Raw genomic sequence first — 19,810 nt, 5'->3', positions numbered from 1 at the left:
CTCTCTTCTCTTTTCCCTCTGTCTCCTTTCACAGAGCCAAAATCAATTCTCACCTCTTAACATAACTAATTAACACCTTCTGGTGTGGACTCCTCCCCCTCTCATTTCACCCACCCCCCACCTCTTTCTTTCTCCAGTCTTTATTCAGATGCCTTACTGTTTTATGCTTTTAACTTGAAGAAGGCTTCCAGCCTAAAACGTTGGCAGTATATCTTTGTCTCCTATGGACACTGCAACACTGGCTGAGTTCCAGCATTTCTGTGCATTTTACTCCAATCTCAGCATCTGCAGTCTTTTGCATTTCAGACCAACTTTTTATTCAACAGAGGGTGGTGGGTATATGGAAGGGCTGCCGGAGAAGATCATTGAGGCTGGTTTTATTTCCATGTTTAATTTAAAAAATTGGATGGATACATGGATAGAATGGGTTTAGAGGGATATGGGTCGAGTGCAGGGAGGATTAGAGAAGTAAGAGTGGAACATGTTAAATCGGCATCGACAAGTTGGGCCGAAAGGCCTGTTTCCACGCTGAATTACTGAGGGTTTTCACACAATAAACTGACTTTGGTAACAATGAGAACTAAAAAAAACTTTAAAAGTAGATAGTTATTGAGGAGGGGTGGTTGGAAGCAAATTAAGAGGATAGTTCAACTCGGAGCCATCTAATTGGAAAAGAATGAACTATGGCTAGAAATATTAATTTAATCACTAGAGGGAGATGTTTGATAATTATTGCAGTATTGTATAATCAAATGTTTTTTTAAAAACATGCAATGCAAGGTGGTTAAGTCGTTAGGTGCTGGTGGTATTGTGATTGGTCACGTTTTCCTTCAATCCTCACACATGAAAAATTGTGTCACAGGTCTGGAGTGCAAATAATATAGCATGAACTTTAAATGCTGGAAATCTGAAATAGCCACAGGAATTAAAATAAAAACACAATGCTGGAGAAACTCAGCAGGTCATACTGTATGTACATAACCAACATTTTGGGCTTGAGCCCAAGGGATGGACCAAATGATGTGGGGAGGGGAGGGCTGGGGGAGGAGCACGGTTCCACAGGCAGGAGGCAATAGGTGGATAAGGAAGGGAGGGGACAACAGCAAAGAAACGGGGGGGGTTGCTCTGTGAATGGAGAGGAAAGGAGTGGAGAACTGGGGGAAAGAAGACAGGAATGAGGAAGAGCGGGAGAATGGGGAGTGGGCTATCAGAAATGGGGGAAGTTGATGTTAATCCCATCAGGTTGGAGAGTTCGTAGATGGAAAATTAGCTGTTGCTCCTTCAATTTGCAGATCGTTTGGGCTTGACAGTATATAAGTGCATGGACAGGCGTGTCACCCTCAATCACAGTGTCTGTAAACTTTAATGTTTTGCTCCTAGCACCAGGAATTGTGATCAGCTCCGGCTGCGTTTGCAGAGAAAGAGTCTGGGAATGTAGGAACAGGGGCCTCTGCTTGATGCTTCTACCCTAGATCTATTCATTCCTGACTGCCCACTTCCCTCACAGGCTCTAATCTAGCCCCTTCAATCACTCCCACTCACCGAGGATCATTAAATCTGCCAGCAGAGATGGTGGTATTGTGTTTTGATGAACAAACCTCCATCTCAGAGTTAAAACATCAGCTCTCGTATGCTTCGTATCTCCCTTTATGTCCCACCACTAGACATTAAACAGGTAACTCTTGTGTGGTGGTGGTGGGGAGCGTTTGCATCCTGCAAACAGTCCGTAGTACGGTTTTCCATAACATGAAGCCACATCCATGCGTGCATCAAGAACAGTTGAAAAAATGTTCACTGTGAGAACAAACTTTTATTCTATATCACAGATTATTTGGCTGTAATGCAGAGGTTGCTTGTACCTCTCCCTGCAGTACACAAGTGCTAGAGAACCTCTGCGCTTTTGTATACTGCACTGGACCCCAGCATCTGAAGATTTACTTGTTTGCTTCCTCTCCTCTCCCATTACTACCTGATCTCCATCAATTGTATTTGCTCTTTTCAGCAGGTCCCTCCTTTTGATGTTATTTTCCCTCCTTTCTCCTAGAGTTGATAAAATCCTTGATGACTTCTCAAACCTTTCCAATATCTCTTTTTTCTCCTACCCTCCTCCTCATCCTTCCCACCTCAACCTTCTGTATTCAGTGGGTCATCCTTCAGTTTCCATCACCTTCAACAAAATTCTTGAACGAGAAACATCCCTTTCAGCCTCCCCATGGCTTCTTGTTCCCTTTGCCTCTCTGCTACTGACATTCCTTCTGATGGACTTTCCAATTCAAATGCAGTTCTTTTACCTCATCCCTTCCCACCATCCATCTACTCAAATGTTTCTTTCACGTGGAGCATTGATTTGTTGCATTTGAGGCTTGTAACTTTACTGAGCACCTTCATTCACATTACCGCAGTGATCCTGAGCTTCCAAGTGCCTATTACTTTGGGTCTCCACTCCACTGCCACTCCGACCTTTCTCCGCTATGGCACTACATCCAACAACATCAATTTATTTCCATCAGATCACATTGGGATGTAATAATGAATTAAATAATTTCAGATAACCTGCTTTCTCTGTTTTAGAAAAAATGAGTCCATCCCTACCTGCCAGCCAGATTTGGGGGAACTCCCTGACTGCAGGTTAACGATAGACACAGTATGAAAACAGGCTCTTCACACCAAGCCCGCGCAACCACCAATTTGTAGTTGCCCGACATCCCTCTTTTTATTTTCCCCAAATCCTCGCAACTCATCCTAGATTCTGTCCCTTACTCCAACACCGATGCCATTTTACTGTGGCCAGCTGACCTGTGATGTGGGAAGAAGCTGGAAGCACCTGGGGTAGTCATGAGAAGAAAGCTCAACTCCATGCTGCCACATCTGAGGTCTGCATTTGGCCCCCATTTGTTACTGAGGTGGAAACAGCCCTCCCGTTCATACCACTATGCTACCCATTATTCTGGTGATGACCATCCTCCTCTGCCCCCCTAACATAAGGGATGAGAGATGTCTGAACAAAAGGACATCTCTCATAGTCCCCCGCACCTTGATGAAGGACGCCAGCCCGAAACCTTGCCCATGTATCTTCACCTTTGCTACATAAAGGCACTGTTTGACCTGCCGAGTTTCTCCGGCATTTGCGTGTTTTTTAAAATTTAAATCATTGCTCAATCGTGATTTACACATGCCGCATACAGATACAAATACAGATTTCATGACCGCTTTGCCTTCCAAAAGAGTAACCTTAGCTTCTGGTTTCTGTAACTTTAATTCTTCAAACCCCTTTATCTCTGTGTTCAGCATCCTGCACTGTTCCAAGGAAGCTCAAAGCAAGTTCAAGGTACAACCCTTCATTGTCAGACTAGGCATGTTACAGTCTTCATAGCTCAACATTGACTAGAGGAAGCTGAAAGGACTCAGCAGAGCAGGCATCGTTTGCAAAAAGAGATAGTGTTAACATTTCAGGTCAAGGAACTTGATCAATTGAGTCCTTCTAATTGACTCATAATTAAATATTTCATTTATATTGTAATTATACCATGTCCTCAGGCCTTCTCAAAGCACTTCATTGTCAAAACATTGCTTCGTCTACATCTTAATACATATACCTTTGCTCCCTTCACTCTCCATCCATTGAAGACCTCTATCTGAGGCATTGCCTTAAGAAGGCAGGTGACATCATAATGGACTCCCATTACCCTGGTCACAACCTCTTCTCATTGCTACCTTAACAAAGAAGGTACAGAAGACCACCACCTCTAGGTTCAAGAACAGTTTCTTTCCAAAAGCTATATTAGGCTCTTGAACCTCGCTTTTTACATAAATTGGGGACTGCTCCAACAACATAAGAACACTGTGTGTGTGTGACTGTAATGCCTGTGTTTATTATCTACCTTTTGTATTTATTATCTCTTCAATTTAATTTAATGTATGCGATTATAGTTTTTATAAAGTATCTGTTAAGGTGCAGCAAGTAAGAATTTTGGTGCGTATGTACAATGTACGTAACAATAAACACATTGTCAATTCTCTGACACTTACATGACCTTTGATGTTTTTACCTTTCCCCATTTTTGGTGAACGAACGTTGATGTGAAATATTGATTTTTGTGTCTGTTTCCACTTCTGCTACTTGATCTGTCAAGTGTACAGTTCAGATCGGTGAGTGGGTGGGCCTGCTCAACTGTTCTAATCCAGCACTTTCTGATTCTTCTTTTAAAATATGATCATTTTAAAAATATTTGCAGCAGCCAAACTTACTCATTGCACTTTCCTGCAAATGCTTAATGAATAACCAAACATTGCTTTTGATCGTATTGAAGGAATGCTGGCTCGGTACAAATTTATTTTTTTTTTCCTTTGTGACTTTACGCTCTGTAATTGTTCTCTTGTTTTTTCACTTTGTATGGTGTGTATATGCTAGAGTTGACTTGTAAGACTGCTCGCAGAAGATCCCTACTCACTGTACTAGGTGTATGACAAATAAATTTAAACAGAACACTGTGAGAACAGTGGCACGGTTAGTTACCCGGGTTCAAATCCGGCACTGTCCGTAAGGACTTTGTACGTTCTCTCCATGACCTGAGTTGATTTTCCATGGATTCTCCAGTCTCCTCATCCTTCTGAAAATGTACGAGGGTTGTAAGATCCACCTCCGTTAAACTTGTGTATCAGGAGAAAAACTTTCTCCTTCACCCATGTCTGAAGCCCCCAATGCAGGTTTCGAGACTCATACACAGGTAACGTGAGCCCATGCCAACTCTTCCAGCTCTATTCCTTCTCTATGCCCAGATGTAGTCTCCATGTCTTTACTGTGGACAGGACCCATTAACACGAGATCCCGACAGTGACTCAGTGAAACAATAAATGTAAACTGAGGCAACGCTGCTCACTGTTATATGATCTAGGGGACATCAACTAGCATTGAAATCATCCGTGAAGTTTGGGTTTCATCAGATTTATGCTGAAACAGTATAAATTAGCATTCCCCAGAACATCTGAGAAAGGCGAACGGTAGACATCAAGCTGTCAAATATTTGAGGAAGGAGGTGAAATGAACAGAGGTGTGAAACCGGCGGACAGTGATGTATCTCCAGAGAACATTGCACGCTATTGACGCAAGAAGCAAGCCAATCCACTGTGGCCACACTGACACAAAGAAAGGACTGCAGCCAGTCCTCCTCGACTGCAGCAAATGAGAGATGAAGTGAATGTGATGCAGCCCCACACACACGCCACAAGCCACAAAGCTGATGTGACATTGAAAGGCTGTGCTGAAAAGTTGCTAATTACACCTCAGCTCGCAGTTCACCTTGAAGGGTTTTACATTCACTCTGCTCATTTCAGAGGTTTGGCCAAAGAAATATGTCCTCTGTCTCTGGACTCATCAGTCCAATAACCTCATATCAACAAAATGTAGTAAAGTTCCTGCTCCCATTTCTTAGGTTCTGTTGTAACATGGACTCTGTGGGAAAGAGATTCATCTGTGAAAACTGATCAACTTAAGGATTCGTCAGAGATCTGAGAATTGGGAGAATGGTGATTCTGAAAATGGGAGAGTTTTTGAAAGCTGGAGCGTGGCTGTTAGCAGATGCACAGTGACACAGCTGGTAGACCTGCTGTCTCACAGTTTCAGTCCTGACCTTGGATGTTGACTGTGTAGTTTGCATCTTCACCACACCACTGTGTGGGTTCCCAACACCTCCCAAAGACGTGCAGATTGATGGGTTAAATTTTGACACAGTCTTCACTATGGAAGACACTGAAAGTATACCAAAAGTAGTTTGCAAGAAAGGGTCATGGGAGGGAAGAAATTGTACTTGACAAAGTGGTGGGTTAACAAGCATCTCGCCTGCTGTTACCCAGCCAGCATTGTGAAGCACATTCATTACTTGTACCTTGCAGGTAATGGAAACACTTTGGGATGTCTTGAGATGAGTCATTTTAAGACTATGACCCTTTGTCCTCTATTCACCCATCAAGGGAAACATCCACATTCACTCTGTCAAAACCTTTCAATATTTGAAATGTCTTTGAGATCCTCCTCATTCTCCTATACTTGAATGAATACAACCCAAGAGTTGTCAAACGCTCCCCATAAGCTAGCCCTTGCATTCCAGGAATCATCCTGATAAATCTTTGCATCATCTCCAATAACATCACATCTTTTTTAAAATAGGGGGCCCAGAACTGTACACAGTACTCCAAATGCCCTTTAGAGTCTCATTAACACCCCTCTACTCTTATACACTATTCCTCTTGAAATGAACACTAGCATAGCATTCGCCTTCTTCGCTACCAATCCCACCTGGGCATTAAATTTTAGATTTCCCTGCACAAGGATGCCCAGGTCTCTTTGCACTTCGAGGATTGAATTTTCTTCCCATCCAGATAGTTCTCTGCCTGTTTATTTCCACATGCAAAATGTAGAACCGAACACTTCTCAACATTGTACTTCATCTGCCATATTTTTGCCCAGTCTCACAATCTGTCTGTATCCCTCTGCAATTTTACACTTTCTTCAACACTTCCAGCTCCACCTCCTATCTTAACATCATCCGCAAATTTAGCCACAAAACCATTCATTTCACAATCCAAATTGTTAATATAAATTGTAAACAACAGCGGCCCCAAGACCGACCCCCTGCAGAACACCACTTGTTACAGGCAACCATCCTGAATGAGATCCCTGGATTTCAACCCTTGGCTTTCTGCCTATCAGCCAATTTTCCATCCATTCTAATAGCGTCCCTGTAATTCCATGGGCATTCGTCTTATTTAGCAGCCTAACTTGCGGCACCTTATCAAAAGCCTTTTGAAAATCTAAATAAACAACACCCACAGCCTCCCCTTTGTCTATCCTAACTGAGCTTTCTTCAAAAAAAAACTCTTAATAGGTTGGTGAGGCATAATCTACCCTTTAAAAACCATGCTGACAAGGACCTATCCTGTCATGCATTTCCAGGTATTTCATAACTTAATCCTTGAGTATTGACCCTAATATCTTCCCAATCACTGACATCAGACTTGGAGGTCTATAGTTTCCTTTTATCTTTTTCCCACCTTTCTTGTACAACGGAACCACATTTGCAACTTTCCAACCCCTGGAACTACGCCAGAGACTATTGATTTCTGGAAGATTGTCACCAATGGATCTACAATCTCCAAAGCCAACTCTTTCAAAATCCATGGGTGTTCCTTGTCTGGCCTAGGAGATTTATCTATCTTTAATCCATTCAATTTACCTAGCACTATTTCTCTAGTGATCTTAACTCTTTCCAACTCTACTCCCTGAGTTCTCTGTTTGTCAGGGATATTACTAATGTCTTCCACAGTGAATACAGATGTAAAATATTGATTTAATTTTTCTGCCATTGCTTTATAACCCATTAAAATTTCCCCAACATTGTTTTCTCTCAGTCCTATGTCTTTCTTCATACCACCATAATTTCCTTCATTCCACTGAAAAATTGATGCATCTGATAACATTTTTTAGTTTTCAAATTTGAAATTGATTCGACCATGTTATGGTCACTACTTCCTAGAGGTTCTAAGACCTTTCACTCCCTAATGACCACAGGTTCATTCCACATGACCCAATCGAGAACTGCAGATCCGTGGTGGGCTTTTCAACAAGCTGTTCAAAAAATCCAGTAAGTTCCTGTCTTTCCCAAACCACTGTCATGTTAAAATCTCCCACAATATCAAAATAATTATCTTTGTGACATGCTTTTGTATTTCTGTCTGTATCTCATAGTCCACTTCCTGGCTGGTGTGTGGGGACCTGTATATAACAGCTAATGTAATCCTTTTACCCTCAGCATTTCTTAATTCAACTCATACTGATCTATCGCATTAGACCCTATGTCCCTTTCTATTGATTTAATGTCTTAACATAATGAGAAGTGAGGTGATATGGACATAGACACTGAGGACTAGGTAAGGTTTTGGAAATGATAGATGTGGAATGCAGGATGGAATTTTATAATGAGTCTGATGCAGATAATCATTTGATCTGGATAAAATATATTCCAGGCTCCTGAAGGAAGCAAAAGAGGAAATAGTGCAGACTTGGACGACCCCTTTGGTTCCACAGATTGTTGGAGAATCTAAACTTGGATAAATTGGAATCATTGTTTACAAATGGTGAAAGGAGCTGGGATTCATGACCTCCAAGATCTGCCACCATTTCTCTTTGTGAAAGGCATAGTGGCTTTTGTTTTTTTTTCCCCCTTTGCTACCCAATGGCATCAGTGTGATCTGGGCTTCCTGAAGCCACAGCAGGCCAAGTGTTGCCTCAGGATCAACAGCACTTAGACTCACCTAACCTCTTGAATTCAACCCTTTGGTTCATTTTGGGATGAAGGCTGTGGTCAGGGTTGGGGCTGAAACAGAATCTCAGTTCAATTTTGCCCTCATTGGAAAATAAGCCTTGTCACAACCCACTGAGGGTTGGCAAATGTTGTGCTCATTTCTCCGGACTTACCAAGAACATGCAGGACAGGAAATCCTACTGACTGAACCATGTCTGTGACATACTGTCCAAATGTAATCCACACGGTGAGCAGAGTGGTCCCAGTCTCCTCACATTGATCCCAAGTTTGATCTGACTCAAAGTGTGTCTCATGAATTAATGAAATGAATCAAAGTTTAGTCTAGTGGCTGGATTAAACAACTCATCTCTCTTGACTGAACTTGTTTGTGTGGGGATTATGTCAGCCTGACATTTTCCTAGAGAGATGCTGCTCGGTTTAAACTCTGCACCTGGCCATTGAATGTTCTGGTGTCAAAAGACGCAGGGCACTTTTTTGTTCACATTTATAAAGTTTTAAATTGAATTAGGGCATTCATGGTTAATAAAAGGCAATTGCTTCATTAAATTTAGAATAAAGAGACAGTTGATGTGATTGCCAACAGCATTTATTAATTTCTCAGCACCATTAACTTGACCCTCAAAAAATGAGCTCGTCTTTAATGCCAAACGGCAGAAGTCGTAGAAGCTGCTATTAATTCCCCTGAGCAGGTTTTCATTTGCAGTAGGACAGTTAAAGCCATAGCGTAGAATGAATAAAAGCAACAGAAGACTTTCCATAATTTTTCAGGCCAAGTTCTGAAGCTCTGCTTGAATGTCAGAAGACTTACATAAGAGGATAGACCACGTATCTGGTTATTCCACAGCGATTACACCTGTTCCTTGCTAATTTAAGGTAACCACGGTCACCCCACTTGGTTCCCCAACTGGAAAATGAGAATGTGATGTGTCCAAGTGCAAACTCAAAGATCTGGGACATTATACATTGCAACAATAGATTTTGATGGGATATGATTTGAGCTTTGAAATAATGTCAAGGTAATGAGGCATATCTTTGTTAAAGATAAAGTTAGTTTACATTTTGAAAGGTTGATCAGTGTGTTGAGTATGGATTTACCAGAAGCTTTTAAGTCAGAGAAGAGTGTGAGAACAAAATTCATCTATGACTGAGTGGATGAACACCAGTTCTCCCACTATCCTGGAGCATGCCTGGTTTCCTGGTTACTTTATTTTAACCTACAACATGGTAGGTTTTGTGCAGGAGATTGTGTGAATAGAATAGAGAAGAAAATGGTGCTGAATATTGACTGCAACATATGAGCACTGGTCTGGCCAGACGGACCACAGGTCCCCAGGAGTTTTACATCCTAATAGTCTATGACTTGGTGGTGATGAGTTTAATAAGATGGGAAGCTCTAGAACTGACGGTGAAGATGAATTTGACAAGTGAGCAGATTGCAGTTTAAAAGAATGGTAAGACACAGATATAGTCATAATTTGATCATTTGTTCCAGGTTGTCAGTACTGGAGCCTGATGTCTCCAGGCAGGTAATTTGCAGGGATTTTTCTTTTGAAAGGGCTTACTTTGGGGGCATTAGTATATGAAAGTATAATTGTGTCTGGAGCAGCCTCAATCTTGTCCAGTGGTTCTCAACCTTTTTCTTTTCACTCACATAGCTCTTTAAGTATTCCCTATGCCATCGGTGCTCTGCAATTAGCAAAGGATTACTTAAGGTGGTATGTGGGTGGAAAGGGAAGATTGAGAATCACTGCTGTAGACCCAATTGTTACTGCAATATTTTCCTTGTGAAAAATTGTCATTGGCCCATTTCCTTTGGAGTTATGAAACTATGCACTAACAAGTCAATTAGGTACCATTAAAACAGTGATTTTCAAACTTTTTCTTTCCACCCACATGCCACCTTAAGCAGTCCCTTACTAATCACAGACACAGAGCACCTTGGTTGCAGGAGGGGCATGATTGGCAGCTGAATGTTCCAAGATTCTGTTGCTTTAGGCGTGATAGAACAGAGGGGATAAATGGTGAAGGAGTTGCATTGCTTGTCGGAGAAAACATTACAGCGGTGCTATGGCAGGATAGATTGGAGCCTCATCCAGTGAGGCTATGGGTGGAAGTGAAGAATGGTAATGGCATGAAAATACTAAGGGAGTGTATTATAGACGCCCTAATGGACAGGGAATTGGAGGAGCAAATTTGTAAGGAGATTGCATTTGTGTGTAATTAACATAAGGTGGTGATTGTAGGAGATTTTATCTTTCCACACATTGACTGAGATGCCCAGACTGTAAAAGGGCTGGATGGGTTGGAGTTTATCAGATGTGTTCAGAAAATTTTTTTAAATTAATACATAGAACAACTAACTAGAGAGGGGACAGTATTGGATTTCCTATTAAGGAATGAGATAGGTCAGGTGACAGGGGTTTGTATTGGGGAACACTTTGGGTCTAGTGATCATAATACTATAAGTTTTAGGTTAATAATCGAGATGGATGGGGCTGGGCCTAAGGTTGAGATTCTTGATTGGATTAAGGCAATTTTTGAGGAGATATGAAAGCATTTAGAACGTGTGGATTGGGATCATTTATTTTCTGGGAAGGATGCTACTGATAAATGGAGGATATTCAAAGGGGAAATTTTGAGAGTACAAGGTTGATATGTCCCTGTGAGGATTAAATAAAAGATTAGAAAATATAGGAATCCTTGGTTTTCAAAGAATATTTGGAATTTAGTTGGAGGAAGAAGGATATGTACACAGGTAGAGACAGCAGGAGATAAAAGAGGTGCTTGAGGAATATAAAGAGTGCAAAAAACCTGTAAGAAATAAATTAGAAAGGTTAAAAGGAGATATGAAGCTGCTTTTGCAGACAAAGTTAAAATAAATCCAAAGGGTTTTTACAGATGCATTATAAGTAAAAGAATAGAGAGGGATAAAATTGGGCACCTTGAGGATCAGAGGGATGGGTTATGTGAGGAGATGGGGGAAATTTTAAATGACTTTTTCTTCAGTATTCACTAAGGAAAGGAATATTGAGTCCAGTGAAGTCCAGTGAAGTAAGGAAAACTAGTTGTGAAGTCATGGATAATATACAGATTAATGTGTTGGCTATTTTAGAGAATAAAGGAGGATAAATCTCCAGGTCCTGACAAGATATTCCCTTGGACCCTAAGGGAGGTTAATGTAAAAATAGAGGGGCTCTGACAGAAATATTTAAAATGTCATTATATTGGAGGGTGGCTCATGTTGTTCCACTGTTTTTAAAAAGGCTCTAAAAGTAAACCTGGTAATTATAAGCCTGTGAGTCTGATGTCAGTGATGGGAAAATTAATGGAGAGAAAGGACTGATTAGGAGTAGTCAACACAGTTTTGTGCATAGTAGATCATGATTAACAAATTTTATAGAATATTTTTGAGGCGGTTACTAAGGTTGACAAAGGGAAAGTTGTGGATGTTGTCTATATGGACTTTAGTAAGGCCTTTGACAAGGTTCTGCATAAGAGATTAGTTAGGAAGGTTTAATCATTAGGTATTAATGTTGAAGTAGTGAAATGGATTCAACAATGGTTGGATGGGAGATGCCAGAGAGTAGTGTGAAAAATTGTTTGTCAACTTGGAGGCCGGTGACTAGTGGAGTGCCTCAGGGATAGGTACTGGGTCCATTGTTGTTTGTCATATATATGAAAGATATGGATGATAGGATGGTAAATTGGATTAGTAAGTATGCAGATGACATGAAGATTGGTGATGTTGTGGACAGTGATGAAGGTTTTCAAAGTTTGCAGTGGGATATAGGACCGTTAGAAGAGTGGGCAGAAAGATGGCAGATGGAGTTTAATACTGATAAGTGTGAAGTGCTACATTTTGGTAGGAATAATCAGCGAAGGTCATATGTGCTAAATGGTAGACAATTGAAGAGTGCAGTAGAACAAAGGGATTTAGGAATTCCCTGAAAGTTGAGTCACATGTAAATAGGGTGGTGAAGAAAGCATTTGGCATGTTGGCCTTCATCAATCAGAGTATTGAATATAGGAGTTGGGATGTTATGATGAAGTTGTATAAAGCATTGGTGAGGCCAAATTTGGAATATTATGTGCTGTTTTGTTCACTGAATTATAGGAAGGATATCAATAAAATAGAGAGAGCGTAAAGAAGATTAACAAGAATGTTGCCTGGATTTCAGGGAAAGGTTGAGCAGGCTGGTACTTTATTCTCTGGAGTGTAGAAGATTGAGGGGCGCTTTGATAGAGATTTTTAAAATTATGAGGGGGAAAGAGAGTCAATGTGGACAGGCGTTTTCCATTGAGAGTGGGGGAAGATTCAAACAAGAGGACAAGGATTGAGATGGAAGGGGGAAAAAGTATAGGGGAAACATGAAGGGGAATTTCTTCACTCAGAGGGTGGTGGGAGTGTGAAATGATTTTCCGGACGAAGTGGTAGATGCGGGCTCAATTTTTAATATTTAAAGAAAAGTTGAATAGGTATATGGACAGGAGAGGTATGGAAGGTTATGGGATGGGTGCGGGTCAATGGGACTAGGTGAGAGAAGGTGTTCGGCATGGACTAGAATGGCTGAATTGGCCTGTTTCTGTTCTGTAATTATTTGTGCGTCTTCTCTGTAACCACGGTGGTTTTTCCTGGTTGCTTCTGTTTCCTCCCCCTTTCCAAAGACAGTGGGATGAAACTGATAGGTTGACTGATTTGTGTAAATTATCGATCAATGGTGGGTTGATGGGAAAAAGGGGTGTTGCTGAACATGTGGGATGAAATAAGTTGCAGTGGTGTACAGGAATGGGACTAATAGGATTGCTTTAATGGGAGTTGGCATGCACCCAGTGGGCTGAATAGCCTCCTCAGATTTCAGATTTATTGACAGAGTACATACATGACATCACCAACAACCCCAAGATCCATTTTCCTGCGGGCACGCGGCTGAACCCGATAGTGCTATCTTTACGCAGCTGCTTCGCTATCGTGGCAGTGACACATGGAACCGGTTCGCCTGCATCTTGATGTGCGCTGCTACAATCCCTTGGCATTTCATGAGTTTGCTGCCTGAAAATAAACGTTGCTCTAGAAAGAATTCGATGAAGAACCAATGCTGGGATCAGCGAGACAAAACAAGAGTGATGGAGACAGAAACCTTCACCATGTGGAAGAAGCACCCATTTGTTTGTGTTGACATCTCTCATTACAAGTCTCAGTGGACAAATAAAAATATTTGTAACTAACAGTGTTGGTGTCAGGTTGACCAGCAAGTAAGATCAAATCCTCCCAAACGAGTCTGCTTTATTTTTCAGAATAACATCTTCCACCACAGACATCAGCTTAATTGAGGCTTGAGGTGGAGAATAGTTTTCACACTGGTCAACCACAGAGACCTCATGTTGACTCGTATTTGCCATTGCTGCATTGCTGTGAACCAATCTGGTATCAAACAAATTCAGTGAGGACTTACAGCACCAACAGCCTGCACTGTATACTTCAGGATAATGCATACAATACATGGACAACTGAATGATCCCATTGCTGAGAGGTGCGAGAAACAAATTGCTGGAGGAACTCAGTGGGCTGAGCAGTGCCTGTGGGGAGTGTGGTGGGGGTAGGATGGAGTGCATGTTTCAGGTCGAGACCCTGCATCAAGTAGAGGGAAGAGAGCCGGTGTAAAGAGGTGATAAGTGGGCCGTGACGAGGTGAAGGATGGTGGGTAGAAGGAGCTAGAGGGTGGAGTTGAGACTCAGAGGCTGGTAGGGTGGTAAGTGGAGGTGTGAATTGTGCTAAACACGAGGATGTTGTTCACGATGTAAATGGACTCGTGACTCCATGAAAGCAAGCATTACACAATGCGGTTTCATGATCACCATTTCCTGTTCGTGTATGACTTGAGCTCAAGGTGCAGAGACAAGACAACCACTAAAGAAAGGTCAGAGTGGTACCAATGGAGAACCTGCAACAGAAAAGAAAATGTTTGGAAATTGTGGTTAGCGATTACAACGGACTAAGATGACTATTGGTAAAAAAGTGAAGAAACATTTGAATTCTTACAACTCATTTCCCTGTTTCTTCCAGTTCCATAACTAATGTGTAATGAAATACTAAGAATTCCATGATGCTTCTTCTGTAAGAACGTAACACACTGAACAGCTAATGGTTCTGCATAGGGTTTGCCCAGGAAATAAGCGGCCTTTCCTTTCACAAATAAATCATGGCTTAGCTTCGCAAACGAAGATTTAGGGAGGATCGTAGACTTGGGCATGTCCTTCAAGCCTGCACCATGGGTTTTTTTAGGTGGAGTGCAGTGTACACAGTTCTGGCCCCACCCTTTACACCCGAGGTTTATCCTGCCATGGCCCAGCAAACTGAGAATGGGGACAGCCAAGCCCTCAGGTTGAAGGTGTTAATCGGAGTGTCCTTCTCCTAGATGAATGGCCTGACAAAGCTAATGAGTCTCATCTGCCCGGGATTGATATCAGAGTTTTCCCCTAAGCCCTGAAAACTTGAGCGGGAGCTTTCCACTCCATGTACTCCGACGCCTCCTGGACTGTGTTCCGGTTGCCAGTCCCATGAGGGCAAGACCACCCCTCTAAGGTCGGGGCATGCGGTGGTGACTAAATAGCCCACTATGGCACCAGTCACCTTTGTGCTTTCTGGGAGGTGGTGCTTGCCAGCCACACTGCCAAATGGTCTACCCGGGGATTTTATAATCCGAATCCGGGGTCCCTTCCCTATCTGTGGGTCGTCTCCTGCTAACCCCATTGGTACAGAATCATATATATATACCTGACAGGATGCCCACACACACACTTGTTAATACAATCTCCCTCCCACAAGATTAAGACTCCAAATGTGTCCAGCTGAAACTCTCTAACCATATTGTGTTGGGAAGAGTATCAGGTTCACAGAGGAATGAGTCTGGACAAATGTTACAATCTCATATTAATTAAAACACAGGAGACAAACAGGGAGAGTATTAAATGATACTCAATGACTATTTCACTGAAGCAACATATAGACATTCACCTCGGACCAAGGTTGGACTCCCACAATAGTGAGCCTATATTTGACATGCTTACACACTACAAACAGGAACCTTACACACACTCGGTTCCCTGTATCAACAGGGGTGCAGCTCTCTGCAAGTATTGATCTAATACAGTGATTCTCAACCTTTTTCTTTCCACTCACATACCACATTAAGTAATCCCTATGACATCAGTGCTCTGTGATTAGTCAGACCATCAACAAGTTTACGCAGCCGGACACCAACCCGGATAGCGGACATGGTGAACAGCATTGCACAGTATAAGGTGTTCTCCACTAGAGACCTCAAGGCAGTGTATCACCAGTTACCCATCAGAGAGAGCGAGCGCATATTCACGGCATTTGAGGCAGATGGCAGACTACCAGTTTCTCCGTCTCCCCTTCAGCATCACTAATGGGGTGTCGCTGTCCTGCGGGAGATGGACTGCATAGACAAGTATCAATTCCAGGCAGTGTTCCCTCACCTCAACAATGTTACCATTTGTTGCAACTCTCAAGCTGGCCCTCAATCACATGTTCCAGCTGCAGAGCTTGCACAATGAGCTGGGCCACCCGAGGGTCGCAAGATTGTTCCATTTCATAAGGACCCACTTTAATAGAGTGATATATACAACTAGGTCTTGCCTCTGTGCAAGCCCAGGTCAAAAAGAGGAATGTGAGTTCCAATCGGCTTTATATACAGGGTCATCAGGTGGCAGCCCCCGGTGACCTAGTGGTGTAATGGCATATCACCATATTCACCCCCCCCCAAAGGAATTTGGCCACTCGCTCCCCCCCCCCCCCATAAGTCCAGGATCTGGTGGGCTTTTCTTAGTCTCTTGGACCTTTGGGGTACTGGGGCAGGGGAGGTGGGGAGTAATAGGGGCAGGGGGTCCTGACATTGGGTGGTGGAGGGCACAGGGCTGCTCATCGGCTGGAGGAGGAGGTAAGGACAGTAAACAAGGGCTGTTCCATCTGCATGGACAGCAAACCGCAGTTCTACCTGCCAGAGAAGGCTACATTGATAAATGCCACCAGACCTTTTAAATGCCTCAGCCTTGACTTTAAAGGCCCGCTCCCCTCCTATGACAGGAATGTCTACTTCCTTAATGCCATAGATGAATAGTCCCACTTCCCTTTCACAATTCCATGATGTGTCAACAGCCACTGTAATAAAGTGCCTGCAATCTATTTTCAGCATGTGTGGGCACACCAACAGGGGTGCTGTATTCATGAGTGCAGAAGTCCAGCAGTACCTATGGGACAGAGGTATCACTACAAGCCACACTACAAGTTACAACCCCAGGGGCAATGGGCAAATGGAAAAGGAAAATGTCTATTTGTAAAACAGTACTGTTGACCTTAAAGGCAAAAGACCTACCGTGGCAAGATGGCAGGACGTATTCCAGAGGCTTTACATTTGATGTGCTCACTGTTGTGTACTGCCACCAACACGACACCACATGACCATATGTTTTCTTTCTCAAGGAAAGCTGCGACGGGCACGGTGCTGCCGAGATGGCTAATGAGACCAAGTCCGGCGCTCCTCTGGAAGCACTGCAGTCCAACGGACCCGCTGGTGGAGCCGATAGAGCTGAGGCATGCAAACCTCCACTATGTGGTCGTCGCATTCAGGGACAGACCGGAAGATCCGGTAGCCATCAGGGACATCACGCCAGCTGGTATCGTGTATGACGAGGAAGGATCACGGACCCCGACGGACCAGCAAGACAGACAGCAGACACCAGGACAACCGACCGTCATATCACCCCAAAATGAACCACCGACCGATACACCCCCAACAGCCGGTATCCATCCGGAAAGCCCTACAACCTCCAGCATACCCCTACTCTGCAGCCAGTGAGCTGCTCTCCACCACCCAATGTCAGGGACCGCTGCCCCTATTACTCCCCACCTCCTGTGCCCCAGTACCCTGAAGGCCAGATCCTGGACATCAACATGCCGGGGATGGGGGAGTGGCCAAATTCCTTTAAGTGGGGGGTGAATATGGTGATATACCATTACACCAGTAGGTCACTAGGGCCGCCACCTGATGACCCTGTATATAAAGCCAATTGGAACTCCTGCTCCTCTTTCTGACCTGGGCTTGCATAGAGGCAAGACCTAGTTGTATATATCACTCTATTAAAGCCTGCATTTAACCTTCACTCTGCTTCGTGTGATTGATGTCGGTCACAATGATGAAAGGGAAAAGGTTTAGAGGGAACATTAGGGGGAAGTTCTTCACTCAGAGGGGGGTGGGAGTGTGGAATGAGCTGCCATCTGATGTGGTGAATGCAGGCTCAATTTAAGTTATAAGAATAAATTGGATAAATAAATGGATGGGAGAAGTCTGGAGGATTATGGAATGGGAACAGCTCAATGGGACAAGTGAAATGGTGGTCTTCACAGACTAGAGGGGGTTGAATGGCCTGTTTTCTGTGCTGTTATATTCTATGGGTCAATCAGCATCAGGTGGGGAGAAAGAATGGGCCATGTTTTGAGCTGAAACTCTTTGTCACTGGTCGAACTTTCCCTTTATCCCACTGATGCTGCTCAAAGCTAAGTTTCTCCAGCAGATTTTGCTTGGCTTCAGATTCCAGCCTCTGCTGTCTTTTGAGCATCTCCAGTGAAAATCGATACATTTGGCAGAAGGTAGATGCCTCATTGAAACATACACCCTTTGGCCACATAATCCATTTTTAATTGCCAGCAGCGTGACAGCTTCACTTGTCAATAAGATGAGCATCTTGAGGAGGGAAGGACGCTAAAATGTTTTACAGTATAAAGTACATTCCCTTGGTTCTCACTCCCTGGTGTTTGACATCAACACCTGCACATTGGAAGGTAGGTTCACTGATATAATTTTTCCTTTTTAATTATTTTTACGATGTTTGTCTCTGTTGAAAGTGTCTTCAAAGCAAACAACTGTTAAGTTAATGGTACTAAATGTCAGCATTTCCACACATGCATCCAGAGCCTTCAATATTCCAGAGAATGAATAGCTTTGCCTGTAATAGCTTAACAGAAGCAAGGTCACAAATGGCAGCAAGTTCAGATACTTTGCCAATAATTACAGTCAGTTTGCGCGGAGAATGCAATTCATCCTATTGTCTGTATTTAGATATTCATTAAGTTTAGCATCTTGTTTTCAATCCGAAACGAACAACGAACTTTGATGCTTCTGTGAACGATGGGGGAATGACGACGTAGCCCGTTGCTGAACCCTGTGAAGACCAGAAAGGTCCATGAGGTATTGAGGGCAAGAGATGCGGTAGATTGCATGCTCTTGATAATTCTGCACCAGGTTGATATCCTCTCTCTCGAACCCCTTCCTGAAAGCTTCAGGGGATGAGTCTGTTGGAGGTGGTCCTGCTAACTCTGGGTGCACGAAATGAGCTCATCCTTCCTGTGCTTAACTGTGGTTTACTGCATTCAAACCGTCAAGGAACTTCATGGTTTTATTTTCAAATTTCAATTACAGCATAGTGACAGGCCAATCTGGTCCACGAGACCGTGCCGCCTAAATACCCCAATTAATCTACCATCGCTGTATGTTTTGAAAGGTGGGAGGAAACCGCGAGGAGAGCGTGCAAACTCCTTACAGATGGAACCGGATTTGAACCCAGATTGCTGGTGCAGTAATGGCCAAGAATGTAAAACAAGGCAGTAAGGAGAGAAGAAAAGAAGAAAAAGTTGACCAGAGCTCACCACCTACCCCACAGGCTTTAATATTTAGCTTTCCCGGATCTGTGAGCGAGATGTACGGACGAAGGGTTTGGAGGCGAGAAGGGTTATAGCTGTTAGCCAATGTTTTTTGCTATAATTTTATAGTCTGTATTTAGAAATGAAATAGGTTGGAACCCTTCCTCAAGATGCTTTGTCAATTCTCATGAAGGAATCTGGACCTGAAACGTTAAGTGTTTCCACCTTTTTGTCTTAATTTGGCTTCCCAGGCAACTTTAGAGGCCAATAGATTTGAACGGGGCTGGGGTCACATGATGACTAGATTGGACAAGAGATATGATTTAACATCTGGAGGCTGGTAAATCAGATGGATTCTTTTGATAAACAGAAACACACAAATCTGCAGGCGCTGGAATGTTGAGTGGATAATGAGTTGCTGGCGGAACTCAGCAGGTCAGGCAGAATCCGTGGGGGGAAATGGTTGGTCAACATTTCAAGCCTTGGACCCTTTGTTGGGACTAACTGGCTGCTTGGTTATGGAATCATACAGCCTGGAAGCAGGCTCTTTGGCCCATCATGTCTGTGCTAATCATCAAACACCCATATACACTAATCCCATTTAATTCACTGTATGTTCTCATCAACTCCCCCCCCCCACCAGATTCTACCACTAACCCACATTCTAGGGGCAATTTAAACTGGCCAATTAACCTGCCAACCCACATTGGGATGTGGGTAGAAACTCAGGGTGGCACAGTTAGTGTAGCAGTTAGCGACACTTCACTGT

This window comes from Narcine bancroftii, chromosome 3 (assembly GCF_036971445.1).
Source record: "Narcine bancroftii isolate sNarBan1 chromosome 3, sNarBan1.hap1, whole genome shotgun sequence".
NCBI lineage: Eukaryota > Metazoa > Chordata > Chondrichthyes > Torpediniformes > Narcinidae > Narcine > Narcine bancroftii.
The sequence above is the reverse complement of the archived record's forward strand: the minus strand, read 5'-3'. Positions refer to the sequence as shown.